This window comes from Populus trichocarpa, chromosome 3, assembly GCF_000002775.5.
Source record: "Populus trichocarpa isolate Nisqually-1 chromosome 3, P.trichocarpa_v4.1, whole genome shotgun sequence".
Lineage (NCBI taxonomy): Eukaryota > Viridiplantae > Streptophyta > Magnoliopsida > Malpighiales > Salicaceae > Populus > Populus trichocarpa.
This window is the reverse complement of record NC_037287.2, coordinates 2,274,335-2,294,233: the sequence shown is the minus strand read 5'-3', so window position 1 is coordinate 2,294,233 and position 19,899 is coordinate 2,274,335.

The following is a 19,899-nucleotide window of genomic DNA, read 5'->3' as shown; positions in this document are numbered from 1 at the left end:
AATAGTGATATTCTTTATATATATATATATATATATATATATATATATTTTAGGTGAATTTAATATATTAGTAGAGCTTGTGCCATACGGAGTTTTTATTTTTTCGTAGCATGCTTCACATTTCACTTCAAGAAAAAGCAACAACTCAAATTCTTATTATACACTTAAAATAGAGAAACAATAATTTGAAAGCTTAGGAGTCATTGTAAGCTTTTTCTAACTTTAAATTCAGGGAACGCTTTAAATTTATTTGGATTGTAAGCTACTCTATCTATGTAGCTTAAGCCCTATTGATTGATTGATTTTGTGTTTTAAATAGAATTAGGGTAAAATTTGATTTTTTTTATTTAAAATTAATTTTTTTTATATTTTTGAATTGTTTTGATGTACTATATTAAAAATAATTTTTTAAAAATAAAAAAATATTATTTTAATATATTTTAAAATAAAAATATTTTAATAAATAATTACTACGATACTCTTAAAATAACAAATTTTTTAGTGAACTAAAAATAAAAATAAGAGAGGAAACTATCTAATAAGAGTACAACACGGCATTCAGCTACTACTAGATGCCATGCCCGCGCGATGCCACGGGTTTGTGGCATACTTGTGCGTTGTTGTGGGTTTGTGAAAAAAATAAAAAAAATATATGAAGAAAAACTGTTGCAATCCACAATGTTTTCAAGAAAAAAAACTATAGAACTAAATTCTTAACCAGCTTAATATTAAAAAAATAAAATCAACAAAGAAAATTTTGAAAAAAATCATAAAAAAAACCGAAGGGAAACACTGTACTAATCTATAGTGTTTAATTAGAAAATATACAGTTGTAATTCTCAATCAGCTCAATATTAAAAATAATAAAATCAATAAAGATAATTTAAAAAAAAAGCATAACAAAAATAAATTATGTTGGGGAACACTGTAGCAATTCACAATATTTTAATGAAAAAAACTACGAAGCTAAATTCTCAACCAGCTCAGTATGAAAAAAAAATCAACAAAGACAATTCTGAAAAAAAAATCATTAAAAAAATAAAAAAACCATGTGAGGAAACACTATAGCAATCCACAGTGTTTTAATGAAAAAAAACTACAAAGCTAAATTCTCAACCAGCTTCATATTAAAAAAATAAAATCAACAAAAACAATTCTGAAAAAAAAAAAACAAAAAAACAAAAAACAGAAGAAAATTTGGAAAAAAAAGAAGAAAAAAATGGAAAAAAAACGTGTAGGGAAAGTTAAAGCTAAATTCTCAACCAGTTCAATATTAAAAAAAATTTGACAAAGATAATTTAGAAAAAAACATGTGGGAAAACACTATAACAAAACAAAAACCATGTGGGGAAACATTGTAACAATCCACAGTGTTTTAAAGAAAAAAATACGAATTAATATTCTCAACCAACTTAATATAAAAGAAAAAAAAACTATCAAGTTCACATACCAAACTATGAAAAAAAATCAAGCCCAAAAATTCGTTAATAAAAACTCAAAAATAATAAAGTTATATTTTTTAAAAATATTTTTTAAATAAAAATATATTAAAATGATATTTTTATTTTTGACTTCAACACATCAAAATGATTGAAAAACATATAATTGATGTTCTTTTAGGTAAAAAACACTTTGAAAAAAATAATTAAATTGCATTATCAAATTCACTTGTTATCCCGCTACACCAACCAATTTGTTTTGAATTAATATATATATATATATATATATATATATATATATATATATATATATATATAAAATTAAGATTGAAAAGAGAAAAATCATGAGAGGGAAATATTACGATATATTGTTTGCATTTATATATATATATATATTGTATGTGGGGGTAATTTATGTTTTATAAAAAAATCATAAAAAAAAAAAACCATATAGGGCAACGTTGTAGTAATCCATAATGTTTTTTTTTTAAAAACTACAAAATTAAATTTTTAACTAGTTCAATATTAAAAAAAAATTGACAAAGATAATTTTGAAAAAAACACAAAAACAAAAAAGAATAAAAAAACAAAAAAAGAAGAAGAAGACACTCTTGGAAAAAAAAGAAAACAAAACATGTAAAACTCAAAAAAAAAGATGAAAAAAATATGGGGGAAAAAAAAGGAAAAAAAGAAAAGAAAGACAAAACACAAAAATTAAATAAATAAAAAATAAAAAAAACATGTGAGGTTAAAGTATTAGTTAATTAATTTCGTGATTTCACTTCATTGAAAACATAAATATAGAAAACAAGAAAAATAGAACTCTAAGGTAAATTACAATAACTCCCTCAAATATCATGAAATTACAGAAACCATAAAAAATTTAAAACTTTGACAAAAACCTCCTAAATGATGTCTGTAGTTATCATAATTTATTTAGTAAATCCTATGAAAAACACGGAACCATACGAGACAGAGTTTCATGAACCTGTCGTCTGTTGAAAGATAAAACATCCCAGCAAAAACATCAGTTCTGAAGATGAATTGTTCAGAATTACTAATGTTCTAAAACAAGCCAAGAACAATTGAAGACAATTTTATGTTCAGGCCATGGAATTATTTTCTTGCCTATTTACATAGAAAACAGACACTATGAAAACGTTCCAAGCTGAATTGGAGTTTGGATCACAGTTTTGAAATCCAGCTTGGCCCAGCGGGTTGACCTGGGATCCAGAACCCAGTCGACTCGGGGCTGAAACTGGACCAGGTTTAAGAAAAAATAGAGAAAGTTAAAATCCGGAGTGACCCGGCGACCCATTTGACCCAGCAAGACCTGATTAAAAACCCAGTTGCAACCCGTTGACTTTTGTTTTTTTTATACTAAAACGACGTCGTTTTGATTTTTAAAAAAAATTAAAATTGACTCGGGTGACCCGGTCAAAACCCGGAACCTAGACCTTGAGCCGGCTCGACCATCGGGTTGGGTTTAAAAACTCTGGTTTGGATTGATGCCATTGTAATATTCAAATTATTTTCGAAGAACACAATGCGAATAACAAGGTCAAGGAATTTAGATCTCTTGTTGTCAACTTGCCATGATGATTCAGATTGTTTCTCCTGGAAACGGATATGCTCCCCTTACTTTTTTGTTGCCTGAACACCATTTCCCACTAAGCTCAAGACCATCTCTTCCCCAGATCCCCTCCCACACCCACCAGTAAACACACTGGTATTTTCCTTTCATCATCTCTATCTTGGAACTTGCCCGAAGAAGATGAATCAATAAGTCTTATTCTAGTTTGTCAATAAGGACACAATAGAGTTTTTCAAGGTTTAAATTGAATTTATTGAAGGTTTAATTGCCAAAAAATTGATTTTTGAAGTCAATTTAGACTTTAATTTGAAGAAATTAAAGTCTAATTGCAATTTTAAAGAGTTAATTTGGTATAATTAGGGGCTTAATTGCATAACTATTAAAGTTTTAAGACCAATTAAGGACCTAATTGCAAATTTTTAAAACCAAGGACCAACTGAAAATGGCATGTGAATGCAAGGTTAAAATTGATCAAATTAGGGGTTAAATTGAAAAAAATTAAAAGTTTTTTGATAAATTGAGAATCAAAATGCACAAATCAGAAATCAAAGTACAAGATGAAAAAGACGTTGAACTTTGGGGCTAATAATTGAGTTTGATAGAGGTGAAATTGCATGCAATTAAAAGTTGGGAGGAAATTACGGGTACAATTAAAAGAAATTGAAAGAACATAGATTAAATTGAAGTTTATCAAAAAAATTAAAAACCTTAGCTTTTAGGGATTAACCTCGATGACGCGTCACTTAAATTTAATGAAGGGATTAAATGACGTGTTGTTCAACTATTGTTCACCTTTTTTCTTTTACAATTTTGGCTGGATCGAGTAGGCATTCTTAGATGAATGAATGTGACGTCTCCAACCACCTCAGGAACTGTAATCACCACCATTCAACTGAGAAACACTCTCTCTATAAAGATTAGCTACTCCTATCAAACATTTATATCCAATTTTCTTCAATGAACTCAACAACAACTTGTTTCTGATCAACCATCACTGTATTGGCAGATTCTGGGCTCACCACCTTCAAGAGAATGAATGTGAAACTATAGACCTCCAAATTGATCAAGGTTGGATCCAAACAAAATGTGTGCACCCCTCTACCAACTTCAGGTGGTCTTCAACGATGATGACGTCAGAGTTACTTCAACAAAACCTCGAAAGTGGGCAACTCAGTCATCAATGTCCGTGATATCTATTTCTTCAAACCACTAATCTTTTTTGTGTGTTCACACTTCAAGCTTTCCCAGTGGGTTCTTATCAAAGGTTGACTGCATTTCTTTCAATATCAAATGACTAGAAACAAGCTCATTGGTCTTCAAGTTTGAGAAAACCACCAAAATCTCCAAAACTAAGATAACTACAAAACCATCATTGTAAAACAAGCATAGTTACAGAGCTCACGGATGTAAAACGTACCAAAAACTCTTTCATCATGATCAGAGGGCCAAGCTTTGATGAATAAAGATTAATCTTTGATTAAATCTATAAAAATCCTAGTTTGAAACCCTATAAATACCCCTTGAAAAATCAAGGTAAGGAAAAAAAAAGGTAAGGAGAGAGAAAAATGACATAATAGTATTGAAAAAGAAACTCAAGGTGTGAAGGTTCAAGAGCCTAACTCTAAATTTCCTTAACTTTGAGATAAAGTAGCAAGCTTGGAAAAAAAAGAGGTATAAACTATTGTTAGAGCTTGCAACTTTAATTCATTTATTTCTGGTCATATTGACTTTAGATTTTTATTTTTTTCACTAAAGACCCTAATTGGATTAATAAGGTCTTTAAATTTTTTCACTATTTCATTTTGGTCCCTGGTCTTATAATTTATACAAATTTAGCCAATTTCAAAATTTTTCTTTAATTTTCCTTTCGAGCAAACCTCTAATTGTTCCTCAGAATTGTCCCCACCTAAATTGTACCTATTTTTGACAAAGTTTTTGCTTTTTTTAAAAAAAATTATTTTTTTCTAATTTTATTCCAAATCATATTTTTCATTCTTTTCATTTTTTTTTTGTATTTTGGTTATTTTTAATAGATGTCGTTTTCTTCTTCAAAAACCTATAAAATTTTCATCTATAAATTTTTTTGGTATATTGTTTTTTAATTTTTAAAGAGAGCATATATTTGTTTATGACATACTTAAATAGAGAAATTGTAATTTGAAAGCTTAGGAGTTATTATAAGCGTTTTCTAGCTTTAAAATAATCAAAGGCATAAAGCATAAACTCCTCTTGTGTAAAGTTGTGATGAAAATTGTTGACATTTTAGTAAGGTTGTGATCATCACTTATTTATTATTATCTTTTTGAGTACAAATGGAGTAACAGTTGTTAATGTTTATAGTTGTCAAGAGTAGGCTTATTCAAATTATATTTTCCTTTAAATGGATAAAGGTGGAATGGATATACATGATTTGTATTTGATTTTTGATATATATAAATCATGATTTTATTATGGAAACAACAACAAAAAAAGTGAGAGATCTACATACTCTTTTTCTTTATGCCAAATATACAAGTAATGAAACCAAGACAAACAAGAATCGAAATTTAAGTATCGTTTATCATTAAAAGTGATGAAGGTTTTTGAAGAAAATGCAAGATAGTATGAAACATAACAATAAATGAATCAAGATAGTATCGTTTTTGCGTATCATTGAAACAAAATCAGTCCTAATTAAAGTTAATGTGAAAACATGAGGTAAAAAAAAGTGATATTTACTTGGTAACAAAACTATAGAATCAAAAGGAAACTTACTTGTGAGAATTCGTTTTCTTGTCCTTATATCAATTACTTTAATGTCACTTCAATTAGTAGAACTAAAGTGATATTTCACAGTGCGAACGTCTTTATAGATCTTGTCAAAATAATGTAAAGAGTCCAAGATAAGAGAAGAGAAAGAGAAAAATTTTGTTCTTTTAACCAAATGAAAAAATTAACTTCTCATATGGGTTATGTCCTTATTTATATAAGTAGAGGAAACGATTATTCCTTGAGTAACTCCTCCAAATACTTGGACCAAGCCTCTTCCTCATGGACGGACCATGCTTAACCCAATAACCAATATCTCCCACTCGTCCATGAAGGACTGAATCTCTCTAATACATTATATTTCAAACTTGCACAAGAATTTCATACTTGACGAACGGACCGTGTAACTTGAAGCACATGGTAAAAGGAACTCCAATATATAAACCTAATATAGGCTATATAAGAGACATCAACCTTATAATTAATTGTTCCTAAAAGTGTACTAATATACCCCAAGCATTTTTAGTTACACATGATTGAATATAATTCAATCCCTCAAGAATCTCATATTCAATCCATCTTTACAATTACAAGTATTCTAAATCATATCAAATTTATTCAAGTGATATGATTATAGCCGGCGAATACAAGTAACAGGTGTAGAACTAAAATTACCTTTTCTTTCGCACTCATATCAATCAAATCTGAATTAATTCACTTTCCTAGGAGTATTCCTTTAACTCGAATCATTCCATGACCATAGGATATACTCCTAAAGTAACAATCATTTATACATCACCTCTTGATACAGTCAAAAGTCACAAAGGATAAGATTTTGAGATCTTAGATAAGATCTCTAGGACTCACATAATAAAGAAGCAGATATCCATTCTTATTCTTGTAACGGTCACTAGTACATATAGTATGAAATACATGCTATAGTGGAGCATACTTTTTTTTCTTTTTTCTGAAGATAAAGAGTGTATGTCGTTGCTCTTCTTGTTAGATACAAGTCTTAGTCTTATTGCAAAAAATATAGACTTCAAATCAGAAATTCTCATTTGCTCATTGTCATTGGTGGTAGATAAATAATTTCATACTCGACTTCAAACATAATAGACACATTGGTGAGAATTCATCATGTCAATTTTTTTATTTAAGAACCTCAAATTGGTCCCAATAAAGGTGACATTTTAATAATTACTTTGAGTTATAATTGCTCTCACTACGCCCCAATCGCTTTTTGAGCATTAAAACTCAATTAGTCTCATCTCTACTCACCTTACAAGTGCTAGAGGTGATTGCTCATGTGAGCGAGTCAATCTAAGTCTATCGACATACTTTAACAAATTATACTATACGATACTTAATATAATCCATAAAAAAAAAAAATGATATTCTAATGGCATTTATTCATTACTCAGTTACTGTAAGCCTTTGTATAATCCTTAAAATTAGTTATATTACTAATTACATTCTACACAGGCCAATAAATCTCATATGTCTAACAAATACATCCCTTGCTATTGGTTTTGTGAGTGGATTTGCAACCATATAATTTGTAGAAATATGTTTTAGGATCACATCATGTTCAATAATTGCTTCTCTAATATATTGATATCTCATCTTAATGTGTTTGGTCTTTTCATAGTATTTTGAATCTTTGGCCATAGTTACTACAACAATGTTATCACAGTAAATTGTCATTGAATCAATGTTAATTTGATAATTTTCAAATGATATATGAAACTTTTTAACCAAATAGCATCTTGTGTTGCTGCGAAACAAGCTATATACTTAGCCTCCATAATAGATAAGGTTATGCAAGATTGTTTCTTGCTCTTTCATAGTATTGCACTATCATTAAATAAGAAAGCATATCCTGAAGTTGATTTGGATTGGTCGGCATCTCTTCCCCAATCAGCATCAGAGTAATCAATCAATTGTAAGTATTTCTTTCCTTGGTAACATAATATTTAACTTGAAATTCCTTTCAGATATCGTAGAATTCTTTTAACTATCATCCAGTGTTTCTGACCAGGGTTTGATTGATATCGGCTAACCAATCCAACGACATAACATATTTCAGGACGTGTGCACATCATTGCATATATCAAACTACCGACAACACTAGCATAAGGTACTCCAAATATTTCTCCTTTTCTTTTAAAGTCTTGGGACACATATCACGGCTCGGACTTAAACTTTTATCAACAGGGGTGCCCATTGATTTGCTATCTTGCATATGATAATGTTCTAACATCTTTTTGATGTAAGTCTCTTGAGTTAAATCCAAAAGCCTTTTAGCGCGATCTCTTATGATTTTCACACCAAGAACATAGTTGGCCTCACCCATGTCTTTCATTTCAAAGTTTGATGATAACTATTTTTTAGTAGTATCAATCATATCTTTGCTATTTCCAACTATCAAGATGTCGTCAACATATAAGGAAAATATTATAAAACTATTGTTAGAACATTTTAAATACACGTAATAGTCTTCTTCCATCATTGTAAAACCATCTTTAAGGATAACTTGATGAAATTTGACATTCGATTGTTTAAAAGCTTGCTTAAGACCATATATGGATCTTTTAAGCTTGCAAACTTTGCGCTCTTATCTTTTAGTCTCGAATCCTAAGGGTTGATCCATATAGATCTCCTCATTTAGTTCTCCATTGAGAAACGCAGTTCTAACGTCCATTTGGTATAACTCTAGGTCCATATGTGCGACTATATATAAAATAAGACCAACTGAAGTAATCCTCACAACCGGTGAGAATGTATCTTCATAATCAATTCTCTCTTCTTAAGTGTAGTCTTTTGCTACTAGTCGAACCTTATAACGTTCTATTGACTCATCCGTCTTACGTTTAATTTTAAAAACCCAATTATTTCCAATGGATCTTCATCCTGGCAGTAAATCAACCAAGTCCAAGACTTGATTAGTTTTCATCGACTCCATTTCTTCTCTCATAGCTTTAATCCATTCTCTTGCTTTATGACCAGATAAAGCATGACTAAATGTTTTAGGCTCTTCATCATTTTACAGAGCAATCATAAACGCTTCCCCCTCAATCTTAAATCGATGATGAGGAATTGGTTCACGAATGCTTCTACAAGGTTGATATTGCTTATGATCTTGCTTCATGAGAGTAAGAATAGACACAATATCACTCCCACTATTTCTAGAAATATCAAAAGTTTCTTCTAAGTCCTCTATTAAATGGCTTATTGTGCCATAATCTAGATTTTTCATTTCATATAATTGAAAATCTTTTTCATCCTCACTTGTCATTGGAAAAACCTTTTCTAAGAATACAACACTACGCGATTCAATCTCTGTCACTCTTCCATCAGCTTTTTCACCAATAAATACAAATCCTTTCAAATGTTTAGAATATCATATAAAGATACACTTCTTCCCCCAAGGACCAAGTTTCCCATATTCATGAGAAGTACTGTGAATATAAGTTGCACACTTCCATGGATGTAAATGACCTAAATTAGGTCTGACCCCGTTCTATAGTTCATACAGGGTGGATGAGACAAATTTAGAGGGCACACTATCAAGTATGTAAGCGGCAGTTAACAATGCATCTCCCCAAAAGGAAATTGGTAAGTTAGTTTGCGTCATCATTGACCTAACCATGCAAATAGGGTTCTATTCCTCCTTTTTGCTACACCATTTTATTATGAAGTATAAGGAATAATTAACTGTCTAGTTATACCCTTTTCATTGACCTAACCATGTCAAAAGGTATTCACGTCCTCGATCAGTTCTTAAAGCTTTGATCTTGGTGCTTTGTTTGTTCTCCACCAAATTGGTGTATCGAATGAAGCAATCCAATGCTTCAAACTTATGTGAGATCAAATAAACATGACCAAACCGTGTAAAATCAACAATAAATATGATGAAATAATTTCCTCCATGTCTTGCCCTCACATTCATTAGGCCACAAATGTCTGAATGAATAAGCTGTGATGGACTACTAGCTCTTTTAGCTTTGCCAAATAGTAATTTAGTTGTTTTTCTAGCAAGGCAATGCTCATAAACGGGCAATGTGATCCTAAAAGACTATTTTTTGCCAATCTATATAATCGGTCTTGCTCAATGTGTCCTAATCTAGCATTCCAAGTTATGATACTACTATCATTAGTAGTGCTGGAATTTTGAACAACATAAATTGAAGCGTCATAATTAACAGATACATTAACAATGTCTAACACTATAAAACCATTTGATACAAAACCAGAATTATAAAAAATATTATCCAGATATATTTTTACACAACAATCAACAAACGCAATAGTAAAGTCCAATTGGAGTAAAGCAAGAACAAACACAATATTCCATCGAACTTCTAGAGCGTAGAGTACATCATGAAGATAATGTGTGCGACCGCCCCGTAAATCTAGTTTGCAGGTACCAATCCCAAGCACAATAACGGAAACATTTTCCCCATGTTTATGTATCTACTTCCCTTTAGAATTCGAAGAAATTCCACAAAGACTATTTGATCCTTTGCTATATGGTCGGTTACTCCTGAGTCTACAGTTCATAAAGGAACAAATTCAACAAGCATTAAACAACTGCTAAAGTATAAGTTTGAGGGATGATTGTTGTAACAACCTCAAAACAATTTTAATCAATATATATTTGTTTAACTCTTACATAAAGGGCAAATGGAGCAATTTTTTTTTTTTGTTAAATTCACCAAAATTTCTAACGAAATTTCGGCAAAGTCTCCCCTATACCGGGAGATCCCAAGTTATCGACAATTTATCCTGCACACATTTATAATCACATCCCACCCATAATCACATCCATGATTGGTACATTCAATCATTTTATTCATTCGAGAATATACTTAGGACAAATCTTCATTCTCAATCTCCATCTCATATCACATGCATAAATTATTAATTAAGAGGACCATCCAAGCACTGAAATTTCATATATATAAGCACAACACAATTTAGCGTTCTGAACATAAGCTATTACGCTATAATTTTTCCAAGTATAGATTAATACATTAATATTCCAAAACATAATAATATAAGGAGTATACTATTCTATTCAGGTTACATGTTTGCTGCATAACAAAATTACATGAAAATCTCTAAGTTCCTAACTTATACAAAAGGGATAAGGAACCTAAATTCTACTCCTGACGTGAATGGGAGGGACCTGCAAAACATAAATTTTCCATATAATTAAAAATAACTAAAATACAAACAATTCACGGAAGAAATTTATACAACACATCTACCTACTTAAGTCATATGCAATTTCAATACACCACCACCATCCCTTTTGAGGATTATCCAGTTTATTTCCTTTAACTACTTCTCCCCACATTAGGAAGACTATACCGGCACTAACGACCTCCATTAGTGTCTTTAGTTTTCCATCCTGGGGTCAACTAATCAGATTCATGAAAATGCCGACGCTAACACGACCGTTGGTGTCATTAAATATATATATATATATTTGAACCAAAATAGTTAATCACTGTTCTATGCTACTTTGGGAGGTCCTCGGGTATGCCGATGTCAAGGATTCTTGACATCATTAGCTTTCACCTCGGAAAGCTAATCAAGTCTATAAGTTTTGCCGATATCGACGACACCCGCTGATATCATTAACTATTCTGAATCCGAATAGTTAATCAAGTTTACAAATTTTGCCGATATCGACGTCACCCGCCGATATCATTAACTATTCTGAGTTTGAATAGTTAATCAAGTTTATAAATTTTGCCGATATCGACGTCACCCGCCGATATCATTAACTATTCTGAACCTGAATAGTTAATCAAGTTTTTATATTTCTCCTCCCACGTACCGGTAATGCCGATGTTAACCAGCTTGGTTAACATCATTAGCCTCCCATATCAGGGACAGACTAATCAAATTCGAGAAACAATCATTATTAAAATTCGTTGTTACTGTTCATCTCCTCTAAAAGGACCTATAATTTAAATTTAGTCCTCATTTCTATTTTCCCACCATTTCACCTTTCCTTTCCCCCTTTCTTTTCCTCATCAATATGCACCAAATTTTTATAGTTCAATAGTTAGTTAAAATAATTATTAACAAGAGGAGATATAGGTACCGAGTACCTACCTGCTGTAGACGCTCGACTTGCGTTCCCCTGTTGTTGTTGTACTCCTCCCGCGGTTCCTCCTGAAACCACAAACACCCATCATTATTCCATATTAGTCCACATATCACAACACAACAACAACAATGGGAATAATATTCATTTCTCTTTTACCAATCTTTTCTTTCTCACTTACATTCCTCATTATTATCCTTTCACATTTTCGGCTCATTTGTAGTCCAAGTGGACATCATAAATTCAATTTTGATTACCGTTTATTCTTTTTGAAGATCAAGACACACTTTGTGAAGGGCGAGAAAACAAATTCTACCCTTAATACGGCTAAATTTTGCCGTTTTATCGACTTGGCCGAAACTGCCAACAGGGGTGGCAGCTTGACCTCTCCTCAGATTTTCATTTGTATCTGGAGTTCTAGGACTCCAAATTAGGCGGGGTCAGATTCGTTGGAAAGCTAACACTTCCGGCTACAACTTCTATGAATGGACCCTCCCTAGATTCTATCATCTTCAGGTCCAAATTCTCTCAGGAACCAGGGCAACAAATCTGCCCTGTTTTGTCAATGGAGAAGGTACCTACAATTTTTATTTCCAATCCTTTTTTCCCCATCAATTTCAGCCAATTTCAGCCATGTTTTCACCTTACCTGGAACGTAGGTTCCTCTCCCTTATAAGTTACAATTTGTAACTACACTATAACAACACACCTAATTAATTAACAGGGGAGTCATACGTTCTCCTCTGTTTTTTTTTCTTCCCCTCCAGTGGCCGGTCCTTTAAAATCAGTTCCTTCTCTTTTTTTTTATATATATATACACACACACACACACACACACACACTCAATCACCACATTTCCTTATCATTCACCTCCTGAAACCTGTTTCAATTTTGCAATAAGGAAAACAACGCAACTATCACAATTTCCTTTCTTTCCTAACAATCTCATGGCTGGCCACTATTTCCCCATGGTCTTTGGTTTTTGTTGAAATCTTCTTTGCATAATTCCATCCTTTTTAGGCAACCTATGCTGCTCAACTCATTTAGTTCCAATTAATTCCACATTTCCCCAAATTTTACTCAAAGACCCTAATTTTTCAAACTTCAAATTAATGCACAATTCTTGCATGAATTTAATTTGGCTTTCCCAATTGGTTTAGAACTTCATACCTGGAGGAAATTTAGGTTTGATTTCTGATTTGATTAAAGTTTCCTAACCCCTTTCTTCTCTACAAGCAGCCGGCCTCCCACTCCCTCTTCTCTTAGAAATTCTATCACTTTTTCTTCTTGCAAATCTCCTGCCCCGGTTTGTTTCCCCACGTAGAAAATCTAAGGTTTGTGTAGGTATAGAAATCTAGGTGTTTTCTCTTAAGCTTGGTGAAGGAAAGTTTGAAAAATTTCCCTCCCCTTTTCTTTTTGTTACCTCCCCCGGTCATGAATGAGAGAAGGGATGGGTATTTATAGTCCCATCTCTTCTTAATTCATTTTGGTCCCATCTTTCTCCCTTTTTCTTATTTTAGCCCCTTCTATTTTATATATATATATATATATATATATATATATATATATATATATATATATATATATATATATATAACAACATTTTTTTTTAATTATTATAAACTCCCCCCCCCACTTTTTTTTTTTGCATACTTTATTCTCAGGCGTCACAATTGTAGTTAAACATTACCTTCGCTTCAGTGTAATCATGAGCAAAGTGACCAGGTTTACCACAATTGAAACAATTTATATTCTTGCCTTTCTTACTGTCGCGTTTCTCACACTTGCTCTTATGTCCACTATTACTTGCTTCTATTCCTCTCTTGTCATATTTGGGGCCCTTACCCTTAACCTTTTTATATTTAGAGTCATATGCTCTACGCATCTTAATCTCATATATAAAAGCCTTATTTACATGTTTCTCAGCGTGAAATCGACCTTTTTTAAGTTCGACAGGATGAGCAACATCATCAAATATCTTAATGTTGTCATTGTAGGTAAGGTTATCACGTATGTGTTCCCAATTGCTTGGCAAAAAGCGGATAACTGTTTGGACTTGTTGTTCATCAGTCATCTCATGCCCAGCACCTCTTAATTCACTGATCATGTTAGCCATGACTGTAAGATGCTGCCTCATTGTCTAATTTTGACGCTTCTTGTAACTATTAAATTTGAGGGTTAACTGGCGAAGTCTAGTAGTGAAGGTTTCTTCATACTGAATCTTTACTGTGTCCCAAACAAATTGGGCTAAATGATGCCTTTCAAAACACAACATTATATCATTTCTCATGTTGGTCAACATCAGAATGCGAGCTGCACGATCCTTGTGTTTATAGGTTTGATATGCTTCCATATCAAGCACGTGCTAAGCAATGTTTCCTTGCTCAGGTTCAGCCATCGGTTGCGTGATTGTCTCCAGCATTTCTTGCTCTTCTAGGAGATACTCAACCTTACGATATACCGACGTTCCCTCTAAAGCAACATTTCATCAGCAAGATTGTTGAAATCTAAGGATTCGAGCCTATATTCCAACGATAGTCGTACCGACATCCATTCCTCAGGTAGAGAATTGAAAACGATTAACATTTGATGTTCCATGTAAAATTCATAAACACCACTCATAGCCAATCTACTCATCCAATTATACATATAATCAATATGCTCTTGAATTTTATGAACATGATTAATGGCATAACCAATAAAAGATCAATTTGTTGTTGCTTATCCACAACAACAAAATGTTTCAAAAGCATATAAATATTATAATAAATATTTAATTAAGTCATGCATAATTTTTTATTTTTTTTTGTTAAAAGCTAAATTATCACAATAATTAAGCAATTTATATTAACAATGAATAAATTGACACTACATTTAAGCAATTTATATTAACAATGAATCAATATTAATTACCCTTTTTTTATTATTTTATTTCAACTGTCAAATGGCAGTTACTTTACACATCTCTCAAATTACGATGTGTTCATACGGTTTTTTTTTTCCAACTGCCAAATGGCACTTATAAATTTGCCAAACCAAACATGTCATCATGTTTTTTCTTTCTTGTTCTTCTTCTCAACTGCTAAATGGCAGTTATTTAACTGTCAAATGACAGTTTCCAATTGACTACTGGGAATTTAGTTAATTGAAAATGGAAATGGCAGTTTCCATTTATAATTGACTACTGTTATGTAGTCAATTGGAAATGCAATGAAAATGGAAACGACAGTTTCCATTTATAATTTACTACTGCCATAGCGTCCCATTACTACTGTTATACAGTTGCCATTTATTTTGCAGAAGAATCTTTCTAATGAATGATAGAAAAGATAAAATCTTTGTAAATCTTTCAACACATAATCTACATCTAACATATATATAGTAACAAATGTACTGTACAAAAAAATATTAAAAACATAGCTCTGATATTAATGTAGAATTGAAAGGAAACTTCCTTGTGAGAATTCATTTTTTTATCTCTAGATCAATTACTTCAGTATCATTTCAATTACTATAACCAAAATAATATTTCACAGTGCGAACGTCTTTATAAATCTTGTCAAAATAATATAGAGAGTTCAAGATGGGAGAAGAAAAAAGGAGAAAGTTTATTCTTTTAACCAAATAAAAAAATTAACTTCTCATATGGGTTATGTCCTTATTTATATAATTATAGGAAGCAATTACTTTTTTTTAGTAACTTCTCTAAATACTTAGACCAGATCCATTTTTTATAGGCAGACCATGCCTAATCCAATAACCAACAAAAACAAAAAACTATCAATTGGAGATATTGTTAAAACAATTTATTATGTGTGTATTTTTATTAAAAAAAAAGATATATGTAAGGAAATAACAAATTGAATTCATGGATCTAACTATTGAGGATGTAAGTGAAAAGTAAAACATATTAAGGATGAAGAGAAAAATCTAAAAATATTTTTTAAAAAAGTAGTGATATTCTTTTGATAATTCTTTTTTGAATTTTAGGTGAATTTAATATTAGTAGAGCTTTATTTTCTTGTTTTCGTAGCATGTTTCGAATTTCACTTCAAGGGAGGCACCAAATCAAAATTTTATTATATACTTAAATAGAGAAACTGTAAAATATATTAAAGCTTAGGAGTCATTGCAAGACTTTTCTAGCTTTAAAATAATTGAAGGCATAATTGTTTTTTTCGCTCCAAATAGCATGATAATTGAAAACAGTTAAGCAAATCCTCTTTAAGCTTGGATTTCCTACCTGGAAATTATAGGAACACTAGCTTGCATTCTCTCATGTTTTATAGGTCAAAAAGATGGCTATAATCAAATTCTCAATATTTATTGCTATCCTAGTTTTCATGAACTTAGTTTTACTTGGCTATGCTGAGTTTTTCTTTAATTATAAACAAAATACAAGTCTCACGGGTAGGTAAATAGTTTCCTACATTTTATTGTCACCATCTAATTTTGGATTCCCCCAAAATTATTTTGTTCTTTTATACATAAAAACAAAAAGAAAAAGAAAAGAGTTGAAAAATAAAAAACAAAATACCAAAAGACAAGCGACTTGGTTGACGAGAATAAATTGAAGAGATATCTATATGCATAAATAAGAGATGAACGGACCACACTAGATCTTTGATATTTTTAGAAACTCAATTGCACCATTGAAGGACCTAAATGTGAAAAGTAATACAAATTCAAGGTTAACTTAAAATGAATATTGGATGAACTTGCATAAAAATTAATTATGACTTAATTAGATTTTTAATATACTAATTTGATTTAATCATGGGTCTAATTAAATATTTAATGAAGTTTATAAATTGATTTAGGCCAAAATTAAAAGAATTAATTACATGCAAGGACTTTATTAAACTTTTAATGGGTCAAATTGATTTTATTAAAGAGTTAATTAGTGAAAACTTAAGCTTGGAAACTTAATTTGAGCTTAATTAAAAAAAATTAAATTTTAGAAGACCATACTTAATTTTTACAAGCTTAATTGGATAAAATTGCAAAAAAATCAAACTTTAAAGGTAAATTAATTTCCAAATTGAAGAAATTCAAGACCAACAATCAGCCTATAAAAGGCGTGAAATATTGGGGGTTGTACTGAACTTTTCCAGGGATTATATTGAAGAAAATCAAAGTTTATGGCTTAATTAGGGACTAAATAGAACAAATTGAAAAACAATTACTTTGAAAAATGCGCCTAATTGTATAAAATTAATTAGTTTTGTCTCAATTAAGGACGTTTAAGCTTTAATTGAAACAACAATGACCAAATTAAAATTTATTAAAATCCCACTTTGAAAACTCTAATTTTTAATGTTTAAGCAAACAACATGTCACTCATTTTTAATGAAGAAACATAGCGACGCATCGTCTATCCTTGTTTTATCATCTTTTTAATTCGAGAAAGTTGCTCAAGTTGTCACCTTCAAGTGAATGAATGTGACATCTTCGACTATCTTAAAGACTCCAACCACCACTATTCAACAAAGAGATTCCCCTCTACAGGTTTGTGCCACCTTTTGTTTCGATGTCTGTGCTCCACCTACCACATGAAAGCTCTCAACTTCTTTTTCCAAGGCAGCCTTATCTGGTTTAGTAGAATTTGACAGTAATACATCCAACTTTCATCGATGATAGGAAAGCTAAAAACCACCAAATCAATCATAACTTGATCCTGGTTTAAGAATAACACCTCCTCTATAGGATCTATATCTTGATTGGCTTTAATAACCCTATATTTACCACAATTGATTCATGGAAAGTGCATCCCCAATCAACTATTTTGTCATGTTTTAGTTATAAAGTTCCTAATGTTTTTTAGAAGCTCCAGAGTTTGTTAAACATCCAGACAAAGAAAAAACAGAAGAAGATGAGAGAAGAATTGTCTATTAGCAAATCAAAGAAAATAATCATTTATGATATAGTTTCATAAAACCACATTTAATCCCGCAAATAGTTTCAAAACCACCTGTCATTTTAAGACTATAAAATGAAAAGAAATCACAAAGAAAAGGAGGACCCTGAAGAGAAAAATCACAAAGAAAAGAAAAAGAAATACATGAAAATCAATAAAATACTTAGAATAGAATTGAAGCAAAGGTGATAAAGATTGTGTTTTAAGAAAGAGAAAGGGGAATCTAGATCAATTTGAGAAGCGGAAAATCAAAGGGAAAGATGCAAAGAATCTAGAGAATGAATCAACATTCTTTTTACAAAGTAAACCTTCAAAGTTTGATGAGGGGAAAGAGCTCAATGAGCAAACCTCCTCCCTTTTTATTTTGTCTCTTTTTTGCTCATAATGTTTGTTATGCATTCTTTAAATTCTTTTGTTAGTTTAAAAGCCATGATTTTTGTTTTGAAATGTTTAAGCATGCTTATACATCCTCAAGTATTATTAATTGTCTTGTTTTGATGTGTTAGAATATAGTAATGGAATGATATATGATAATATATAATGTTGTTCTGCATGTTTTGGATATTTAGTTAATCATTTTTTAAGTCATGACAAAATGCGTTAAGTATTGATGTTGTGGTGGTTTAGATTTGTTTTAGGATAATATGCTGGTTTTGTTGAAGATGTAAGCATGATATTTGAACTCAAAGACAATAAGTTTAATCAATGAAACAATGTTTATACACAAGGAGATGCAATTTTTAGCTTGTTGTAGGCATGGATTTTGCTTGCTGTTTTGCTCTTGATTTGTTGTTTTTTGTTATTTTGATGGTTCTAACAAGTTGTGTTGTGCGTGTTTAAGCTTTGGTTGTTGTTACTGAGTTTTAGGTATTTTCTGGGTATAAAGTCTATGTTTGGCATTTCTGGGTTTCATTTTCATCTATTGAAGATTGTCATGGATCCATGTTTTACATGTCTTTTTGATCAATTGTTGGCTCTTGCACATGTGTTTTAGCTTGTTGATCATTAATTTAAGATCCCAAGGGTTTAAAAACACTTAAATCATGGCATTTAATTCAGATTTTTTCTTTTATATTTTACATAAAATCAAATGATCGTGACTTTAGGTTGTTTGTTGTTATAATCCAATCCCAAAATCTTGTTTTAATTTTGATTATACAAGTTTTATGCCTTCAATTTCACATAATCCGGTCTGATATTGAATCTTAGTTTCTGGGTTTCTTTATCAATTCTTGGTGATCGTGAGTGAATTCAAACATTTTCCCTCCCTGATCTTCATTCTTTCTTTTGTGATTTTGAGACATGTTTGTGGGCTTGGGTCAGGAAGCCCACCCAAATGGTTGGGCTAAGTCCATTTTCAATAATATAGTGATTGACATGTTCAATTTTTATCTAAGAAAAAATATAATATTTTGTCCTTAAAACGTGTTTACCAAACACGACCTTCAGATATTTTTTAAGATTCTGAGTGCCAAACATGCCTTACTAATTTTCCAGCAATGCTTATTTTCTCATTTTCGTGGTCTTGCCCAACAGAACTCAAATCATTTCTAGAAATTTTAAAAAAATTCTGGGACCATTTTAAATTTATTTGAGTCCCTCGAATGTTTTCCAACCATTTTATTTAATATTTGAGCTATAAATTCACATTATAAATACTGATATGATATTAAATATACCTGTTTTTTCTTCAAAATTTTAGAAAAAAATACCAAAAAAAAAATTCCTTAATTACAAAAATTACAAAAATACATTTTTATATGTGTACATACAACCAAGTTCTAAAACTTTTTCATGTATATTTTATACAAAAATAATTATCTTTTTATCATACTTTGAAAAAAAACAATCAGTTAATGGTATCACAACAAGTTCGTGATTATCCATTAGAATTTGACCAAAATTTCAAAAATACCACAAAAATCAATCTATTTATTTTATTTTTTATGATATGTATTTTACATAATTTTTTGGGCTTTAGAATGATTAAATTTTAATCTGATAAAATAAAAATCTTCTTACTAAGAAGAACTTTTCTTGAACTTTTGACAGACCAACAAAGAGAAACACGATCTTAGAA